General features: G+C 42.6%; 1 long non-coding RNA gene and 1 pseudogene across 7 annotated transcripts in view; both read left to right on the top strand.

Annotated features, from left to right (window-relative positions):
• LOC147033838 (uncharacterized) overlaps positions 1 to 22,665 on the top strand; it is a 143,431-nt gene that overhangs the window by 114,506 nt on the left and 6,260 nt on the right. The window lies entirely within an intron of this gene.
• Positions 3,680 to 3,820, top strand: LOC147033841 (signal recognition particle RNA; annotated as a pseudogene).

Genomic DNA, 22,665 nt, shown 5'->3' on the forward strand with positions numbered 1-22,665 from the left:
AACCGGTCCCGCAAAATCTATATGGACCCTCTGCCAAGCTCGGTCTGGCACAGGCCAGAGACCCGAAGCCCGACGCGGGTTATCAGCATCTGTCTGGCACGTGGTGCAACGCTTAACCAACTGGCGCATCATCCTCGTCATCCTATCCTCGTCGCCAACTAGTGTGTACTAGGTGCGGTGGGACGCAAGAAGCACGCGGGCCACCATCTACTCCGCTTTATTGCGCGACCAGAAGCACAGTCCTACCACCCCTAGCGGGCGAGGCATGATATACGAAAACCCAATCACGTGACGCAGCACAGTTCGGGACACATTAAAGTAACAAAATGGCCGGCAGTCGGCCATATCGGATCTGATCTTGAAAAGAAAACGATGTGCATACGTAAGCCATCATTCTTTATCTGTGTACCAAGTTTGAACAACATCAGTTAATGCGTGCCTGAGAAACGGTTGAGGATGTGTTCGACGCTGGGTTTTTCTTTTACAACTAAAATGGCTGCCAGTCGGCCATCTTACATCACATTGCAAAACAAGACGATGTACATATGTATACCATCATGTGTTGTATTTGTGCCAAGTATGAATATAATTGGTTCATACATGTCCGAGATATAGTTGCGGACGCACACACGCACGGACACAAAAATCGAAACCAAATCCCTAAGCCAGGGTCTACGTCTAATGGAGGTTAATAAAGATTGTAAAATTCATATAAATAAATTAATAACGAGTTTTATCACCGTTTTCCACCGGTGTCTATTATACCACCTTATGGAACGCGTTAGTTATTTGTGTCTGTTGTTTGTGTGCATTATAACGTCCTTGAAGACAGCAAGTTTCCTGTTTGGAATGATTCTCAATTTTCTTTGATTGCCAGACAGGCGGGTAGAGTAAAAACGTAATCTCACTCCCCTCTCCCAAATTCAGATGCAACGTACTGCGGAACTACACGTTTGTTTTCCAAATTCACGTTCCGATTCGTGTTCAAAATATAACGTTCAATTCAAATAAGCTGTTCCTTGATCATAAACTGACAATTATAAACTCGAAAGATGTGCGGACATGAACCAATTGCCTTGTATACCCTGGCTTTTCACTTTGCGTGCACTTGGGCAAGAACTTCAACACGACCACCATGTTTGTGTATCGCGTGACGCGCTCGTCAAATGGAATTCCCCCTTCCAAGATCATTCAAATCAAATGATGAACAACATTTTTTTTCACAGCTGCAACAATACAACAAAGTGAAGATTTATAATGGCCAGCAACTCAAACTGATGAGATCAACTTAATCGTGTCAGAGTGTGGTCAATTTGTATGAACACAGTCAACGTGTACATGTCCACTCCTTCTTGTCCATACAGTGAACTTGTACATGTCCAGTCCTTCGCCTGTCCATAAAATCAGACGTACTCATATGATACACCATTTTGTTATGAGAGCATTTCCCCTCTTTATAGTAAGAAAACATTTCCCTTTTGACTATATTAAGAACAAATAAAAAGTTGGTATGTCTTGGACTATCTGAGCAGCTCGTCCGTTCGGATAACAAGACATGTTGCCAATAACAAGAAGAAAACCCTTTGTCTGGAAATTCCACGGTGTTGAAAACTTTCATTTGTTCCTATTTGGCCTGAGCAACGAGAATTTGATTTTAATTAATAACACCTAAAAGCGCTGACAGAAGTGGATGGAAAACGAATGAGCTCGAGAGAATCATAACAAGGTATTCTAAACACCTGTCTGAAATCTGCAGTGATAGATTGTATGTCTGAAATGTGCAAACGAAAGCAGCCACGAACGAATAATTCCTTCTCCTTATAAAGGAGGTGTGCGTGCATCTGTGTTTATCTGTCTGCGTCTGTCATAAACTCAGACACCGATTGACGAAGAGACACGTGTACTACCTGGAAATGACATGCAAAAGTAAATGATTTCCAGGGGTGTGGGGATATTGGGGGTCTCTTTTTAAATATGTACTTAGTGCTGAATTCTATGATTTGAGGCTTGCCAAAGGAAATCATTTTCAAGCATTTCTTCAAAATACTTCACAACCACGATGTGGAAATCCTCTCCACTGGCACGAGTAGCTACCTGATGCATCATCATCATTTTGGTTTATTGAGATCTTCAAACACTGGATAAGGCATTCCGAAGACTGCTATTTGTCAGGTTTACAACGATAGAACAGTATTTTATAAAACTTACAAATAAATATAGAAACGAGAAAGAGCAATCAGAGATTGTAGACCCTCGCCAGAACTTGTTTTGTGTGGCGTTTGTGTACTGGTGTGTTATCTATCTATAATTCCAGCTGTGTGTGTGTGTGTGTGTGTGTGTGTGTGTGTGTGTGTGTGTGTGTGTGTGTGTGTGTGTGTGTGTGTGTGTGTGTGTGTGTGTGTGTGTGTGTGTGTGTGTGTGTGTGTGTGACCGCTGTTTCTCGACAACCACTGGCATGATCTAATTGAAACTTGCCAAGTATATTGCTTGGGACCTGAGGATGTGCCTTTTCAAGGCTTGATATTAATCGGACAAGTGCTTCCCAAGTTATGGCCATTTATTTACCAAACCAATGGCAAGAGACATTGCTGCGTAGGCGTGGCCGATAGGGAAAGGGCGCCATTTCGTTACCGTGGCGTAGGAGTGGCAATGGTCAATGGCAGCGAATGTCATGGCAAGCAAAGACAGGGAGGTAAACTTGATTTTAATTTGGATTTTAATTAACTCTGTGTGTGTAAGTATCACAGCAGTTGTTACTTCAATGAAAGCGATAATTCGTGGAATGCATGTGAACATTCCGTACGGGCACGCACCACTTCCGGATAGTGATGACTTAATGTATTCGAATAATTTCTCGATTTCTTATGCGCATTTATTGATAAACACAATGCCCCAATCCAGTCGTCGTTTACGAGAGCGAAGGAACGGCATGTGTGGTTGTTTGAAAGTTTTTTTTTTTTTGGGGGGGGGGGAGGTTGCACGTACGGGCACGCACGCACGTATGGCCATGCACGTACGGGCACGCACGTATGGCCACGCACGTACGGGCACATGAGAGCGAAGGAACGGCCTGTGTGGTTGTTTCTGCCACGTGGTTTGAAAGATTTTTTTTTTTTTTTTTGCACGTATGGCCACACACGTACGGGCACGTACTAGTGTAATTAATGAGACATAATCAGAACTGCCACGTTATAGCTGCTGGCAATGATGACTGGGTACCAAGATGTCCCCCTTTGATTGGACACCTGACCCTGATCCATGACTTTTTTCATTATTATTCAATTGAATTTAGAATGGGATTAAAATAAATTCAAATCAAATGAAATGGAAGACCAAATAGGTACAGTCTTGCATTGTTGTAATCAGAAGGAACACGAACAAGCAAAAAGCAAAGATGAAGTCATCAATAGGAACCTGGATAGGATTCGTATTTCAGCTGTTACTCCAACACCCCCAAACCCATCCAGGCACTGCCAGGTGAGCCTTTTCAAAAAAAAGAAAAGAAAAAAAGATCCCAGATCAAAAAAAATTAAATCATTCTGGCTGCCAGACCATGTATCCGAGCAAGGTGAAATTTAAAACATCTCTTCCCCATCACTACTAGGTCATAATTGTGAAGTTTCACGTTGATGAAGCAGGTCCAGAGAAAATATTATCTAATATTTCTCTTCAATCCAATACCGGGCGTAGTGGCGTGCGCCTGTAATCCGGCTACTCGGAGGCTTGGGTTGGAGGATCACCTGAGGACGGGAGCCCTGTGCTGGGCCGCGCCATGAGAGGGTGTAGGGCAGCCCGGAATCATGGTGAAACCCAATCCTTATCCCTGTGTCGTAAGAGGCGACCAGGGTTGTGTCAGGAAGGGCATCCGGCGTAAAACCTGTGCCAAATCATTATGCGGATCATAATGGATGATCCGCTGTGGCGACCCCGAACGGGAGCAGCCGAAAGACGAACAACAACAACATTTCTCTTCAATCCAATATGGCTGCCAAACCATGTAACCTATGATGTCATGTGTGAACCTTTTGTTCCTCATGGATAGGCGGTCATACTTGTAAAGTTTCACCTCGATCTGTTCAGCCACTCCAGAGGAGATTTTTTAAAGGTTTAAATATATATATATATATATATATATATATATATATATATATATATATATATATATATATATATATATATATATATATATATATATATATATATATATAAAAGCCTGGTGTTGGCGCAGTGGTTAGGGCAGCGGCTTGGGATCCAAAAGGTCCTGAGTTCAAGCCCCGTTCGGCCACTGAATTAATACACCAGGGGGTTGACTCAGCCTGTCATCCTTCCGAGGTCGGCGAAATGAGTACCAGTGTACTGGGCCGGTGTATACTCCCGTTAAAATAGGTGTACCATATCCCTGTGTCGTAAGAGGCGACCAGGGTTGCGTCAGGAAGGGCATCCACTCCGGCATCCGGTGTAAAACATGTGCCAAATCACTATGCGGATCCACTGTGGCGACCCCTAACGGGAGCAGCCGAAGGAAGAAGAAGAATATATATATATATATATATATATATATATATATATATATATATATATATATATATATATATATATATATATATATATATATATGTGGCTGCCAAATCACGTGACAGAAGACGTCATCAATTTTTTTTTTCTGTGGACCATTTTATCCCTTGATGACCCTCAAAAATTTTCATACTGATCAGATGTAGTGTTCTACATATGCAATTATGAAGTCGTACCATGATGTCGTAAAAAAAAAATCACACTTATTCCCCACGAGAAGTACTTGCTGTGTGCCAAGTTTCAATTTTTTCCTTGGTGCAGTTTCAGACAAACAGAGGTCCAAAGTTTGTCCATTTTTCCAACATGGCTGCCACACCACGTGCTCTATGACATAATAATTGTCATTAAAAATTCTACACGAGTCATCGTACTTATGGTGAAAATTTTGTCTCAATCTGACCAGCGGTTGCGGAGAAAAATACGAACGTTTTGTGTTCTTGTGGATCAGGCATTATGTGACGGAGGTATGCGCTCTACCGAGTGCCCTTCACGTTTTTAATATGAAACAACTCTGGAGACGGCGATGGTTCACGAGCAATGTACACGGTTGGCCTTTTTTATTTTTTGACCTTCGAGGGGACGCCACGGGCAAACTGGCGGGAATCGGGAAAAACGTAAATGATGAAAGTTGTAGTACTCGAAGAGCACTACTTGCATACCAACTTTCATTCGAAACAGTTGAAAACCCGAGGAGCTTGATGCCCAATTTATTGATTTTTTTTGACATTTTCTAAGTTCGTGACCTTGTGACATTGACCTTGGGACGAAAATGAAAAATCGAGCTCCGTGGGGCTATGCAGGTACCATTGGGCTAACCAAATACTGAAACCCCTGCCAGATTCGACAAACCCCCTCGGAGAAGATGTAACTTGAAATTGGCTACCCCCTAAAAACACATGTTTTTTGGGCGTGGCTCCGCCCATAATGGGCGCAGCACGCCCATTCTCTGAAAAACACAAGTTGATCATGATACAAACCTCGTACCCTAATTTTATCAAGATCGGATCAAAACCCACGGAGCTATGCTCGGGACAGACAGACAGACAGACCGGCACCCATAACGAATATAGTGATCACTTACTGACTCGTGAACCAATAGGCAACGCCGAAAAACAAATGAAACACGATAGGTTAGAAAGTTTCTTCTTCTTCTTCATTTTGGTTCTGGTATCGGCTTGAGCGTGCGTTAAACGTAAATAAACATTCATTGGGATCAAAGTGGACATGCATTGCAAAGCAATTCTCACTCTTGTTTCAATTGTTATGAGGTGTTCCTCTTCATGTTCCTTTTTGTCTAATGTTGGACAGTCCACCATGGGCTCCTGCACACAATTGTCTTATGTTTACGCACACTCACACATTCACACCGACCTGGGTTGAGCAGCAACTTTTCCTCCCGACTGTCACCCACCGGGTCCAACAAGCACTTCATGAAGGTTGTTGCATTCTTGACCATCGGTGCAGTCCGAGAGGAAATTTGTAAATAGTTCACGGTTCCGCCGATAACTCGCCTACTCGTCATGAAAGATACCTTTGGATCTTTAATGTTCACCGAGCACATGAGACAGCCAGCTTAACGTCCTTATCAAAGGACGGCACACTTTGTGATGCAACATTCTCATGCCTGCCAAGCACCAGTCGGGAAGTTTATCATCAGGGTAGGAATCAAAACAAAGCTCGACAGCTCAGAGGTGAGTAAATTATACCTCTGAGTTTACTTACAAGACTCCTGGGAGAGTGCTCGCCATTCAGCTGTAACGTGTCTGTTTGATACTCAATGGACAAAGACCTCATTAAAAACTGCTGTAAGCTAAATAATTAGCTCTGACAACAATAGGCCCACATGATGGGCTCTGGATATGGCACACACACAGATATGATGGGCCAACGGAGAAGGAGGAAGCAGTAAATTTAAAAGAAAAGTACACAAGAAACACAAACAATGAGTTCACAAAGACGACATATTTATTAAAAAAAATTTTGCCACATTTTGAACAGTTCATAAGCTGTGTTGATGATGTACATTTAGGTTTTCAGAAAATGTTTCATAACGACCCATGAAGTTATAGACTTTTTGCTAAAATATTGTTTTGGTTTTGGAAAACTTACCCCAGGAGGAAGAGCATACATGAACACGTCGGTGACCCGAGGATCAGTCATTTCATCAGTCTTTGTATCGATAGTCCTTGTTCCCTTGTCAAAGGGCTGTTTGGAGGGCATGCGTTGGCTCGGTTGGATTTGTCCCATGTAATGTCTTCCCCCCTCCCCTTCTGTTACTTTCGATCTTTATTCCTTCACCAGTATTAATATATGCTGGTTACAAGGGAAGTGACGTGTTCTGACCACGCCTCGCTCACACACTTTCTCTGGGCCTCTGTTACGACCGTGTGTTGTATTTGTCTCGTGTGGAGCGAATTAAGCTGCTCTGTTTCCTCCGAGCGCGACATCTCGTTTGTGGTCCGATTGTACGGTAATCATCGGTGGGTGACTACCTTAGCTCGCATGGTGGCAGCTGTTCTCGAACACATCGTTTTAGCCGAAAGACGATCGGCTTTCCCCTCCATCGGCGGTACACAGATTGACGGACTACTAAGGCCTTACAGAGCCTGAATAGAATCGACATCTGTGAGCTCCTGTGAGTAGAACCTTACATGGCAAACACACACCGGGCTCCAAAACAATGGTGCTTAACGAAGTCAGATACGGTCAACTCGTTTGAAAATTTGAAAGAAAACCGATATTACACCCTTTCCCTCGATCCTAATTTCACGCCATTTCTCATTGTTGGTTCACAGTGGGAGAAGAAAATCCAGACATCTTCCCCCAGAAGTTTCATAAATGATGACGAGGCTGCACTCGAGGTTAATCGCCAGACTGCCCAACAGAAAGTGAATATGTTGGAACTCGTGCTGGGACAAAGTGCAAATTACTGTCCCGTCCTGTCACGTAATTGCATTGCCAAAAATTTCAACCTCCATGGAAAATATTTGGCAGATGATTCGCTTAGATTCCGGCTTCCAGTCCGCTGGTGCTCATTTTATAGACTTTTCTGGCCATTCGTCTTGAACCTAATGAATGTCCAGAGGACTTGTATCAACGTTTGATGGCATTCATCTGGCATTCATCGAGGACAGTTTATTGTTTCGGGATGGAGGCAAATCACACCATGGAGAGGCGTTAACCGAGGATGAAGAACTTTCTCCGTCACTTCAAAATCTTGTCGTCCTCACACGGTTAAGACTCATTCACCCACACTTATCTAATTTAGTCAAACAGAGATATGGCACAGAACTACGGTCATGCATACTTGCATCCATCATGCCTGACATTATTCAAGCTTTATCTTCCTTACTCGATGAAATTAATGCGACCGGAAATGCCAAAGTAACGCGTGCTGCTACGTCCCGCATGAATTTATCCCATCGTCACTCTGCCAGCCCTCAATTAACTACGACAGTCGGGCCTTACAGGCCACAACGCATTCAAGGATCGCACCCTTTGTGTCTTCAGGCAGGGAGACCAGATCGCCATTTCCTTAGCAAGTGTAAATACCTCCCAGACCAGGACCGGAAATATTTGGCCAAGGCTTGACAGATCGTGAATGTTTTGCAACATTCGGACGATGATGCAAACGACCCGACTGGTTTGGCCGAGTGTTCTTACTGGAGATGACCTTCAAACTGATGTGACAGCTTCAACACATAGAATCCAGATCCACCAATCGCCTTCCATAGACGCTTTTTACGGGCACCACTCCACTCGTATCACCATCCATTGTGGTGCCACAGGTAACATGGTATGCCTATCTACTGCACAGCGTTTCAGCCTCAACATGAAGAAGAGCTCTCATTCAGCTCACCAAACAGATGACTTATCACCACTTACAGTCGTTGGTGAAGTTGATATTACCCTGTCACGTGACGAGAAAGAATTCAGCTTCCAAAGCCTTGTCGTAGAGAAATTAGAAGTCGATATACTAGGTGGGATACCTTTCATGGAGTGCAACAATGTCTCTGTCCATCCGGAAAAGCAGCAAGTTTTGCTCTACATTGAAACGATTTATGCTTATGGGCCATCTGAGACATCTTCAACCAACCATAATATTTGTCGTGCTCACCTGATAAGGGCTTCTTCCAAAAGGACCACAGTCTGGCCTGGCAAGTATATTGAGTTGGAACTCCCAGACAGCCTATTTCCAGACAACACATACTCTGGAACCTCATCGAGATAGCCCTCTAAATAATAACTCGCACAATGTTTGGCCCTCTCCACTTCTTTCAAGTGTGTCGGGCAAAATCCGTGTCCCCAATTTGACCAATGAAGCACAGAGTATTCAATGGTTTGAGCATTTCTGTCAAGTACGTCAGGTTTTAACTCCGTCTGACATGTTTGAACACCCTCCTCTCGCACCCCACACACATTCTGACTACCGTCCTTGATGTTGCCGGTGGATGTCTTAGAACTCACCGGAGGGCAAAGAAGAATTTTGTCTCTCAAGGGACACTAGATACCATTGATCAGAGTCACAGGGCCAGGCTGAATGGCAGAGCTGAGCTGTTCGGGGAGCTGAGGTGTAAAATTGTTCGTGCACGAAGGGTGGACAAGGAGGCCGATGTGCGAGGAATCTGTGAGGGGGTAGAGCATCACCTGTGGTCAAGTGATTCTCGTCCTGCTTACAGGGGAATTCATGCATTGTGTTCCTCCAAGCCCATCCATCGGTGTACTGCAGTTCGAGCAGAGGGTGCTGGCTCTTGACAGAGGAGTCCGAAGTGAAGGTCCGCTGGGCTGGTTACTTTGAGCGGCTGTACCAGGCTGATCCACCAGCTGTCGAGTTGGATGTCAGGGGTGTTACAATCCCTATTGCTAACCCTCCAATCAACTGTGATCCACCTTTATTTGTGGAAACGCACGCTGTGGTTAACCGGTTGAAATGGGCTGAAGCTACTGGGATCTGTGGCGTTCATGCTGAACTTCTCAAGGCTGGTGGAAATGCTGTACTTGTCTCATTGCATGTAGTTCTGTGCTCTGCCTGGAACACAGGCATCATCCCAACTGACTGGAACAGGGGCCTTGTTGGTCCTCTCTGGAAAGAGAAGGGTGATCGCCAGGACTGCAGCAACTACCGAGAGGTGACGCTACTCTCAGTGCTGGGCAAGGTCTTTGCTCAGATAATTATTGATGGGGTTCACCACGATCTGCTTAAGCACCAGCCTCCAGAGCAGTCAGGCTTTACATCAAAGGGGTAAAACAATTGACCTTATCTTTGCTCTTCGGGTCCTCACCGAACGCAGTCGAGAGTTTCGGCAGGGGCTGCCTGCAGTCTATGTTCATCTCTGTAAAGCGTTTTATTCAGTGAATCGGGATGCCCTGTGGAGGATACTTGGTCTTCGTGGGGTGCCACCAAAACTGATCGATCTTATGTCTGAACTCTACTTTGGTACTGAGAGTGCTGTGAGATGTGGTGGTACCATCTCTGACTTATTTCCAGTTGTTACTGGAGTTCATCATTAGTGTGGACTGGCCCCCACACTTTCCAGCACTTGTATGGACTGGATTCTCAGGAGGATGTCGGAGAGATCAAGCTGCGGTGCATCGTTTGGGAATCTCAAGATCTCTGACCTTGATTTCGCAGATGATGCAGTCATCTTTGCGGGGACTTTAGATATCCTTTTGGGGGCCCTCGAGGTGCTGAATGAGGAGTTGGAGCCACTGGGATTACGGGTTTCCTGGGTCAAAATTAAGATCCAGGCTTTCAATGACATCTTGGATGCTGCTGTCCTGTCTGTGCTTGTTTGTGGTGAGGATGTTGAGGTCATGGAGAGATTCACTTACCTTGGCAGTGATATTCATGTCTCTGCTGGTTGTGAGTCAGAGGTCAATAGACGTCTGGGTCGGGCCTGGGGAGTCATGGATTCACTGGATAGTGGGGTGTGGCACTGCCGGTACCTGTGCGGGAGAACGAAAGTCCGAGTCTTCAGGTCCTTGGTACTTCTAGTCTTGCTCTATGGATGCGAGACTTGGACTCTGACCAAGGATCTGAGACTGAGACTTAATTCCTTTGGTTACCAGGTCTCTTCAGAGAATCCTTGGCTATCGCTGGTCAGACTTTGTGTCCAACGAGCGGTTTCTGAGACAGACTCAGATGAGATTTGTTTCCTGCATAATCCGTGAGCGTCAGCTGCGGCTGTATGGACATGTGGCTCATTTTCCTGACGCTGATCCTGCTCACCAGATTCTCTCAGCGAGGGAGTCTCGTGAGTGTGAGGAGGCCAATGGGCTGACCACTGCCTCATGGTTGCAGCAGGTTGATCAGCATCTCAAGGAGATGGGGATGGGCCAGGCATCTGCCTGGGGGATAGCCAGACGGAGTTCCCTGGAGTACCAGCGGAATGTTGGCAGCTCCGCTTGGCTGCACATAATCAGGTAAGACAAGACGAGTATGTATTGCGGGCATGAACCTCCCTTGATCCTGCCAATTCAATGGAAAAGTAACACATGAAGTAGTGAGAACCCTGCCAAGATTGTCGGTACCAACCGCCATTCGTGGTTGACCAGCAATCCCCTGGGCTGCGGAGTTATCTGCAGCTGGTGGCCTCAGAACTCCCCAAGTCCGTAACTCTCCATAAAAAACATAATATATATATATATATATATATATATATATATATATATATATATATATATATATATATATATTGTCGCGGGTCAGATGGTAAGGATAATCCCCCTGACCCAATTGTGGTGGACGGGCGGTTAACGCCGACCAGGCCAGATCCCCGAGCGGTTTTCCTGAGGAGATAACACGTGATCCTCAGAGATTATGGCACGCGCGGGATTTGAAATGGGGTATGGACGTAGCTGACGGAACAGATGGTCACACGGTACAAGGGGTTTATACTCAATCCATGACAGATACACGGACACCAGCAGCAAAAAAATAAACATGGGGATTTACTGAAAATAGATGAAATGTTTTCAAGGGTAAGAATTCAAAGTGTAAAAATAGAAAGTGAGGTAAATTAAAGTTTAAAGTCAAGGCGCCTCTTCACACAGACTTTAATACTGACAAGGGCAAAACAAAAGAAAAGCAAATCCTCCCTTTATTCTGGCACTTAGCTTTGTCCAGAGGTGGTCTCCATTGAACTTTGTGATTGAGCCACTTTGTCCTGCGTGGGAAGATGCGCCCAAAATGGCGCCGAGCCGCTCGCTGGATGAGAAACGTACATGAGGTAATTCATGAAGTGGTATTCATCGCCAGGGCTCACCAACCACCATGTGGCTGCTTCGTCGATCACGCTTGCGAATGCCGCTGCTCTCTGCAGAATGGCGCCGCTCGGTGATGTACACAAGACTTCAAAGCCAGTCTCACACGACCCAGCCAAGAGTCAATCGCCAGTGTCTTGCTCCACCACGCGAGCCAATTCACCTCAGCACGAATACAAGAATCATGCCGTCTTCTTCGTGCGCCAAAGGAAAGCCAGCTGTGATGACCTGTTCTTACATGCCATCTCCTTGTTTCGTCGTCTCTCGACCGCGTCACTCACACTAAACTCAACCCAACAAAACCAACTGTTCTTCTTCCTCGCTTCTCTTCTGACGTCACGCCCATCAATAATCCACCTCCGGGCGTGGTCTGTCTGCACGAAAACCGGGAAGGCGGGGCCTCCGCCTGCTCGGCATACTAGGCTCGCTTGTTGTTATGGTTGTTGCGATAAAAACGTAATTCCTTCATTGCTGGCTTGTAAATGCAAAAACAGAGGAAAAGGTCACAGGGCAAGGTCACATTACATAATGGGGTAAATTGGCCTTAATCCCTATATAATTAACAGGGCACACCCCCCCCCCCCCCCTGTGTGGTGACAAGTAACACAAGCTCACAGTTTCCCCACTTAGTTTACATCAAGACATCTCCTAAACATCCACGGACCAAGCAACTCTATACAACTCTAAGTTGCTATGAAATTCCTCAATCTACCCCCACAGCCGTAAATATATATATATATACATATATATATATATATATATATATATATATATATATATATATATATATATATATATATATATATATATATATATATATACATATAAATATATATATAAATATATATATATATATATAAATATATATATATATATATATATATATATACATATATATATATATATATATATATATATATATATATATATATATATATATATATATATACACATACTCCTCCCATTGTGTTCTCGCCAAATAAACTGCATAAAGCAACCATGAAAGGCTACCTGAGGTAAGCCCTTTGCTGTTTCAAACTGTTCCCGACTTCCTCCACAGCTACTGTGTAAAGTCATTCACAAATCGTACATACATGAGAATCCCAATGCTACACATGCCCTCAGCTGTTGGACTGGTTTCATCACTTGTTGGCGAATCATCAGCGCAAGCAAAAATGCATACAAATGAGGCTCTCAAGCATCACAATGTGTAAACGTCAAACGCAGTCAACGTATAAATGAAAAAATGTAGACCCACTCGTATCTCTCACCTGTGAATGGAGGGAATAACCAATCAGCTGTCACCTAATCAATTAAACCCAGGTAGCTAGGATTATATAAATAAATTGACTCCTCCCAGGCTCTTCTTTCCAAAGAAGCTGCATAAAGCAACCATGAAAGGCTACCCAAGGTAAGCCCTTTGCTGTTTCAAACCCTTCCCAGACTTCCTCCACAGCTACTGTGTAAAGACATTCACACATAGCACAAACTTAGACATGCATGATCTGATTTTGTTCAAACTTGGCACAAGCACAGTGCATGATGGCATGCACATGCCCCTCACTTTATTTTGTGATTTCTGATCAAAGATGGCCTACTGGTAGACGTGGCCATTTTAGTTGCACCTAAATATGGGCCAACCCTTTAACTCCATGCAGCAAAATTACTAAAACAACAGGGGCTATGACATTTTATGTCTTCTTTACTTGTTACCCTCACCGAAGGAGAGGGTATTGTGTTTTGGTCCGTTTGTTTGTCTGCACAGAACTTTCGTGTTTTTCTCTGCAACTGCTTGACGGTTTGAGACGAAATTTTCACCATCGGTGTGCTCATGGAGAATGTTTTATTCATAATTATGATGTCATCGGTCACATGGTGCGGCAGCCATGTTGGATTGAAGAAAAATATTAAATAATGTTTTCTTTGGAACTGCAAAATCAATCGATGTGATCACATTTATAATCTATTAATGATGGGAAATACATGTTTCAAATTTCAACTTGATCGGATGTATGGTTTGGCAGCCAGAATTATTTAATTTGTTGATATGGGTTCTTGTTGTTTTTTTTTTGAATAAGGCTCACTTGGCTGTACCTGGATGGGTTTGAGGGTAGAGGAGTAGCAGATGAAATGCGAATCATATCCAAGTTCCTCCTGATGACCTCATCTTTGCTTTTTTCATGTTTGGGTTCCTTCTCATTACTCCAATGCAGGACTGTACCTATTTGGTTTTCCATTTGATTTGAATTGAATTAATTTTAATCCCATTCTGAATTCAATTGAATTTTAAAAAAATTAAAAAGTCATGGGTCAGGGTCAGGTATCTGATGAAATCGGGATGTCTTGGTACCCAGTCATCATTTCCAGCAGTTATAAAGTGGCAGTTCTAGTTATGTCTCTTATTAATTTTGTAAAACACCAGTACACGAACACCACACAAAATACACTACACAAGAGAAGTTCTGGCGAGGGTCTGAAATCTCCGATTGCTCTTTCTCTTGTTTTATATGAATCGGGTGTGCTTGAAAAGTTATGTGGTTTCTCTTTGTGAGTTTCAAAGCAAAATATATTTGATAACACCTGATTTCCGAGCATTCACCATGATAGCATGTTTTATAAATTACAGAGCCAAAATTTTCCATCGGTCACATGACAAGTGTGTGTGTGTGTGTGTGTGTGTGTGTGTGTGTGTGTGTGTGTGTGTGTGTGTGTGTGTGTGTGTGTGTGTGTGTGTGTGTGTGTGTGTGTGTGTGTGTGTGTGTGTGTGTTGTTCCCACATCTCTCCCTCTCTCTCCTCATGTCCAGACGGTTGTCTCCGCACGAATCTGAACAGTGGTTATGTCCGGTTGGTGGTTGGTTATCTCCATACGTGTCTTGACTGTGGTTATGTCCGGATGGACCCTCCCCTCAGGCTGCCTCAACTTGCCCTCCCCTCGCACTGCTTTCCATTGTCCTCATGCTCCCTTCCATCCTCCCACCCCTCCTCACTCCCCCACCTCTCCTCGCTCCCCCCTCCTTCCTTGCTTCCCCACCCCTCCTCGGTCTACCTTCCTCCTCGCTCCTCCACCCCTCTCCCCCCCTTTTTTTTTCTCCCTTCCCCCTTAGTATACCCATCAGTGAAGCAATGGATAGTATTTGCGAATTACAAATTAATTTGAGCAAAATAAATGTTTGTATTATGATTGGTGTAAATCATGACAACGCAGCAAATGTGTGATGTAAACATCTGCAATGATGTGTGGAGAAGCAACCGTAGCGAGCCGATCCACGCCAGTCATGTTTAAAGTATGTACAGTACCAATGCAATGTTAGCACGTCGATAAAGGATGTACTATTTCGAATGTAAGATCATCTATAAAGTATGTGCAGTACCAATACAATGTGAGCACGTCTCTAAAGTTTGTACAACAAAATTTGTAAATCAGTCGTAGGACATAGAGTTTGAGTTAATGAAGTCGCTCTTGTCGCATACTCTTAGCAAAACACTTTAGAACCAGAAATTACCCTTACATAAATTTAGTCACTAAATTAGCTTTAGCAAAGATTGTGCTCCACTTCAAATTCCCTTTCTGTACCCATATCACTCCACCTGAAAATGCTGTGTTTAATGGAGAAGGGGGTCTGCTCGTGTTTAATGCAACACAAATCCCAAGAATAAAAAAAATTCGTGCATTAACAATGAAATTCTCCACCATGTAAACACATTACTAAAAAAAAGTAAAGGAACAAGTAATAAAAACATTTTTTTACAATATAAAAGGATGTGGGGATGTTTACTCCAAAAACTATGCAAACAAGGTCGGCATGGTCACAAGAAATGATCAGGTGAAGCCACTCTACATCTTTTTTTGAAGAATGGTTGTCTCTGGAAAAGACACTAAGTGTGTGTGTGTGTGTGTGTGTGTGTGTGTGTGTGTGTGTGTGTGTGTGTGTGTGTGTGTGTGTGTGTGTGTGTGTGTGTGTGTGTGTGTGTGTGTGTTCGTGTGCGCGCGAGTACACGTGTGTATGCATGCAAGTTGCTGTTGTTGGCTACTATCTCCACAAGTGGGATTCAGGAGATGGAACAGAGACCTACCAAGTCTCAAAGTATCCACCTCTGGTGTGTGCGTGTGTGTGTGTGTGTGTGTGTGTGTGTGTGTGTGTGTGTGTGTGTGTGTGTGTGTGTGTGTGTGTGTGTGTGTGTGTGTGTGTGTGTGTGTGTATGTTGTACGTTTCTGTGTGTGTTCAACATAACTTTTCACACACACACACAGTTAGTGTCTTTTCTTGGTACAACCATTATTCAAAGAAAAATGGAGGGATGGTTCCGCCTGATCATTTTTTGTGACCATCCCTACTTTATTAACATACTTTTTGTCCCTACATCCTTTTACATTATTTAAAGTGACTAATCGAAAGTGTGTATTCCACCATTGGCAAATCCTTCCAGTGCAAAGTTATAACGACCACCAAACTAAAGAAACGTTTCAGTTTGAAATTGTCCACACTCTTCGTAATTTCACATGAAATCGCACCAAAGGTATCACTTTTGCTCAGAGTTCATCTTATTTTCAATAACAGCAGTTTCATACAAATAGAGCTTGATCCATACATTTATTGGTGTTAGCAGTACGTCACATTTATCGTCTTCATTGTTTAAAATTGTTCATAATCATTCAGGCCTTGCTGAAAGACAAGTGGTGTAGTCAGGTAGTTACTCTGTGCACACATAGCGAAAAGCAGGGTTAAGCAATTGATTCATTTCTGTTTGTGTGTCTGCTTGTCCATGTGTCTACAAACGCCAGTTTATGATCGAGGAACAGCTTCTTTTAAAATGAATGTTATATTTTGAACACGAATCGAAACATGAATCGGAGAACAAACCTGTAGTTTTATCAGCGCTTTGGCTCTGAATTTGTCCGTATCGCACATGCGCAGAGAGGAGTGAGACAATTGTTTTATTTTGTTTTCCTGTCTTGCAGATAAACAAATTTAAAATTATTCCAAAATAGGAAACTTTCTGTTTCTAAAGACGTCATAAAGGACACAAACAACAGGTACAAACAACTAATTAACGTGTTAAATAAGATGGTGAATAAGACACTAGCATTTACAGCGGTAAACTTCTGGATTTTTTTTTCTATGACCTTTAGAGTCCCTATTTTATTTCCATCGATTACATGATTGAACACTAAAGAACACAAATCGCCTTTTTGGAACTTTCACAACCCTTCTGTTTCGCAGTACTTGGACATGATAAATAAGGTGGTGTTTAAGACGCCATCAACGGAGCTCAATTTTTGGAATTTTTTATACGACCATTCAAATCATTATTAAAGATCGTTGGACTTAGTATGCCTGGTGTTGGCTTAATGGTTTGGGTGGTGGGCTTGGTATCCTAGCATCCTGAGCTCAAATCCCACTCAGCTGTTGAAGTAATATCAGGTGGGGTTGACTGCCTGTCATCCTTCCGAGGTCGACAAAATGAATGCCAGCTTTCTGGTATCCTGTGTCGGAGTGGCGACCCGTCCAGGATTGTGCCCAATAGTCAAGGAGACTGCTAAGGCAGCACTGATGCTCTGCACAGAGTATGGTCCCAATGAATAGATGGATGGATTTAGTCTGAAATGGGGGCTGATGGATTTGGTCTTGATTTTTGTGTGCATGCGTGCGTGTGTGCGTGCGTCCGCAACCATATCTGACATGATTGAAGCGATTTTATTCCTACTTAGCATAACGACAACACATGATGGTATACATATGCACGTCTTTTGTTTTTTCAACATCAGATCAAAGATTGCCGATTGGCGGCCATTTTAGTTGTAAAAAAACAACAACCCCAGTGGCGAACACGTCTTCAACTATTTCTCGGACATTCATTTTCGGATGTTGTTCAAACTTGGCACACAGATAATAAAGAAAAATGATGGCTTGCATAAGCATGCCATCTTTTTTCAAGATCAGATCCAAAATGGCCGACTGGCAGCAATTGTAGTTGTAAAAAACCTGATGTTGAACACATCCTCAACCATTTCGTGGACATGCATTTACTGATGTTGTTCAAGCTTGGCAAACAGATAATAATAAGTGATGGCATACATATGATCGTCATTTTTTGTTCGAGGTCAGATCCAAGATAGCCGACTGGTGGCCATTTTGTTACTTAAATGTGTCCACAACCATTTCTCAGACATGCATGGCCCGATTTTATTCAGATTTTGCACAAGCACAGTACATGATGGTATACCCGTGCACCTTACTTTATTTTACGATCTGATCTGGCAGCCATTTTAGTTGTACATAAATTCGGGCTAGCCCTTTAACTACATACAGCAAAATTATTACAACAATGGGGGCTATGACATTTTATGTCTTTTTTTATATATCAATTGAATTATACACCTGAACACTGAGTGGGGTAATGCGTTCTATCAACTCTAGTTTAGACTGTTATTGGTGCACTACCAATTGTAACAAGAGCAAGAATTGTTTTGCAATACATGTCCCCGACCAAGGTGATATTTTCAAAGTCCAAAAAGGGTATATATCTGTGAAAAATTGACAAAACGCCCTGAAACTCGAACTTTTTCTGTAAATTATCATAATAAAGCCATGTAACAAGTTCCATTTGAATATGTTAAAGGGTGTAGAGGGGAAAAGTCTGAAAAACCACATGTGCGACGGATGGACGGACGGACAGACGAAGAGTAAACCTATGGTCCCTTCCAGTGAAACCGGTAGGGGGGACAAATAAGTACTCATACATTGTCACTCAGTCACAAGAGTGACTGGTTTGTCATCATCTGTTGAGAGTTGAGACTACATCATGTAGCAGGTTGTTTATACAAGAGTGGTGGAAGAGGAAACTCATGTCCAAGAAGGTCTTTTTGGACTACTTTTTGACTGGCTATATCAGGTATGTATATTAATGTAATTAAGTTTTATCAATCAATGCCTAAACTATAAAATTTAAAGTACACCACATTACGATGTAGAACGCTCCATTAATTTTATTAATAACACAGTAAGAGCAAAATGATTTAAGTAAGAAATCACTCATGAATGAGATTCTAATTTCTTCGAAAGACAGGCATTATATAAAATCTTTAGAACAAAGAAATATGCTTGTACAGCTAGGTGGGGCAAGATGCCTTTTGGAGCAACCCCCTTGGTGCCTTTTTTATGTATTCAGTGAAGGTTCGTGGAAGAGCTAGAACACTGAACGGAAAGGACACAACAGAATGAAAGGAACAGTAGAGAGAGGGGTGAAACACCAACAACAGGGTTGAAGGACCAAATAGAGGGAGACTTGGACAAACAATGGGTGTGGGAAAGAATGAGGGGCAGGGGAGGACACATGGGGGGGATAAGATGGATACAGAAGCAAACTCTCAGGAAGGAAAAACTGGTAATTTGGAAGGAGATGGGGAAAGAATACTGAACATTTTCCATTGTGAATATCATCAGACAGTGACCCGGTGGTGAGACATTCAAGACACTAAACATGTAATGAGGACCGAGCAGGTTGTACAAAGTGGGGGTGTTGGGGAGAGCTTGCCCCAACCTTAAGTTTCCGACTGAAGCTTTAACCCTTGGACAGTTGTTGAAGTCTACACAGCCCGAGGCAAGGTTTCTGGCTTGCTATAAAGCCACTTCATGGCTCCAGTAACCAAATCTTATTGACTCAAGGACAACAAGGACTGTTCTGTCAGCAGTCTGCTTCCTTGGAGCCTGGTGTTGCACAGTGTTAAGTGTTGCCTGCATGCTTACTTGAATCTTGGCAGGAAAAGCTTGTCGATAGATGAGGGAGAATTTTCACAAATCCTTTAATCTCCGTGGTTAAAAAAAACATGACAAAACACCTGATTCCATACACTGTCACAAAAATGATTATTTTGTACGAAATAAGGTTAAGCTTGTACGCGTGATGGTGGCAGCCATAATAAGCTGTCATCGCCATGCCGCAAGGTAGACTTGAGTGGTTTACCTAATAAATTTGATTTCTCCTATGTGCTTTGCTAATTTTGGAATTGACACGTTGGGATCACCGACTAATTTATTCATGGAATTATCTGAAATCTCATTTTCTTTCATGAAACTCATCAGAAAAAGCATTCGTTCAATAGGATGACATTATGGGGACTGGCAGGTTGGCTTCCTGCCCCATTTTCAGAACAAGAAGCATATTAGTCAGGTTTCACAGTTTCGTGTATAAAATTAATTGCACTACTTGCTATGGAATGATATTTCAAACTCTGGGCCAATGAACACTAAAAGGCCTCATTTTCAAAAGCTTCACATTTTATCTTTAATATTCGTTGTCACCTGTCACTTGAAAGATTGGCTATGATGGTAATGGTGCCAAAATTCAGATTCAAGTGATGCACATTATTATCCGTACCATGACTGTGGTTTTCACACATCTTTAGATACATCTTAATGGTGCACAGGAATTAAAGTGGAACTAAAAGTCCACCATCTGGATCGTAAACACCAATTGGCAGCAAGTTCTCCAGAATTTGGTGCCTGGTAATACGAGGCCCATTATCTATTTAACCTCATCACCGACATCAATCAACCCTGTCAATATCACAAGCAGTTTGAATCGCATATTGGTTCAAAGGTTAAAAAGGTCACCGTTGGGTCGCATTTTACTTCATAGGCTACAAAGGTCACCTTTGGGTCTGCCACCACGTTAACCACTTCCTGGCACCATTTGCGAGGCACAGTTTTCGACTTTCCACGATTACTTTCAAACGATTGAACACAGCCTTTAAAAACAGACACAAACTGCATCATTTACAATAATATAAACTGATATATGCTTGTACACAACTACTCGAGCCTATCCTTAAACAAGCTAAATTCATTCATTTGTGTGGAGCACGCAACTGCTGCTTTGCATTATTGGTGGGAGTGTGGCGGTGCCACTGATGCAGTGCTCCCTGTCTATCAGGGCACACTCATGGCAGGTGACTCGTGCTTTGCGGGTTTGACCCGTTTTCTTTCTTTTAACCCGCGGACCCGTTTAAGTATCGTAAAACCCCATATTGGATTGAATGTACGAACAATGTCAAAAACTCAATGTTTATCTTCCATTCCACTCGCATGGATTCACACACAGAGTGACACATCTGTAGCGATGTTTATCCGATATGCAAGGTACCACTCTAGTCTGACTCTATTGGATGAGTGACGTCATGAGCTTTACCCAACCGACCAATTCCTTCAATCCTCATCCGTATGCATCACTTCCTCTCGTCTACCATTTGACCTCATTCTGAATCAATCAGTGGGTCAATTTGATTTCCAATTCATGCTTCAACTTCTTACTGTGATATTTGTCGTTATTATCGAGTATTTTGAATGGTAGGATTCGATTTAGATTGTTTTCATTCGTACACATGGTGTCCACAAATTACCGTTCCAAATTCAAACCGTAATAATAAATAAAAAAAATATGAATGAAATGGGATACAATGATCATGATGTGGTTTGATGCTTGAAAATCAACGAACATTTCTCAGTTTTATTGTGTCAACATTTGTCAAAATCATCATCGCATTCATTCATCACCATTGATCATCACTTGGTCTCTAAACCAGGCAACACTTCTCTTTATTGTAAGGATGCTATTTGCAGTAAATGTGACGTCACGTGTCACAGGTGACAACTAGAAACGAAAAAAAGGAGATAAAACTTTGAGAAATGTTCTTTGTTTGAGAAATGGAATGTATGTATGTGTGTATGTATGCACTGTATGTATGTATGTTGTCTTACTTGGAACCTCCTTATCATAAGTGATTAGTGAGCATATCGAATTGCGTTTTTACCACGTTTGGTTAACCCTTTGCGTGCTGCAGTGTTTACGACCGCATGGTTCCCTGTTGCTTGATTATTTTTTTTTCATGGGGCTGTGAATTTCAAGTGGTATTTCCAAGAAAACACAACTTGGGTGTCGAATTAAACGAATAACAATAATTAATAGTTAAAAAAAATTGATTTTTATCTCGTCACAAATCTGTGAGCGCAGCACACAAAGGGTTAAAAAAAAAAAACCCCACTTTCGATTCCTATCAACCCCTTTTTTGTCGCCTTCAACTTGCCATGTGTAATGGCATGAATTTCGAATTTGTTTAACATGCCGGCAATTACATGCTTCCTCTTCATCGAAAGACAATGTGCGATGTTTAACCTCCAGCAAATAATCCTGGCAGACTCGTACCTGGCTTCATGTCCATCGGAGTCACAGTCCAGCACAATTTGTGATGCAATGGCAATGCTCTGCCTATGAAATACCAATCCAGCAGTTTATAGTTGGGTCAGCCGTCTGGTATCAAAACCACACTACATAGGTCAAACGTAAGAGTGATAGTTCTGTACCATTCTGTCGGAGATTTGTCAAACCATTATTTTGTATTTTAAGATAAAAAAAAAACTGCAGATATATATATATATATATATATATATATATATATATATATATATATATATATATATATATATATATATATATATATATATATATATATATATATATATATATATAAAATAGTTTTATATAGAAGAGAGAAGATGCATAATGAGAAAGATCCCTAACCTAGACATGTATAGGTCTGTTTGTGTAGCGTGCACCTCCATGGGACGCTCCGCCTGAGCGTTCCCACCTTAAGATGTGGCGCGTATTCTCCTGCTTAATCACTTTGCCTGGGCTTGTGGCAACGCACGCTCCAAACTGGTCTGTCTGGCTGCATGGGGGTGGTGGAACGTTAACAGCACGGCAAGGAGTCTCGGCAGTCACCCCAAATCAGGCTCTCAATAAGAAGCATGTCCTGGCAATCACACACC

The sequence above is a fragment of the Eptatretus burgeri genome, chromosome 1, assembly GCF_056783735.1.
Source record: "Eptatretus burgeri isolate ZD-2024b chromosome 1, Ebu_testis_v1, whole genome shotgun sequence".
In the NCBI taxonomy this organism is placed as follows: Eukaryota; Metazoa; Chordata; class Myxini; order Myxiniformes; family Myxinidae; genus Eptatretus; species Eptatretus burgeri.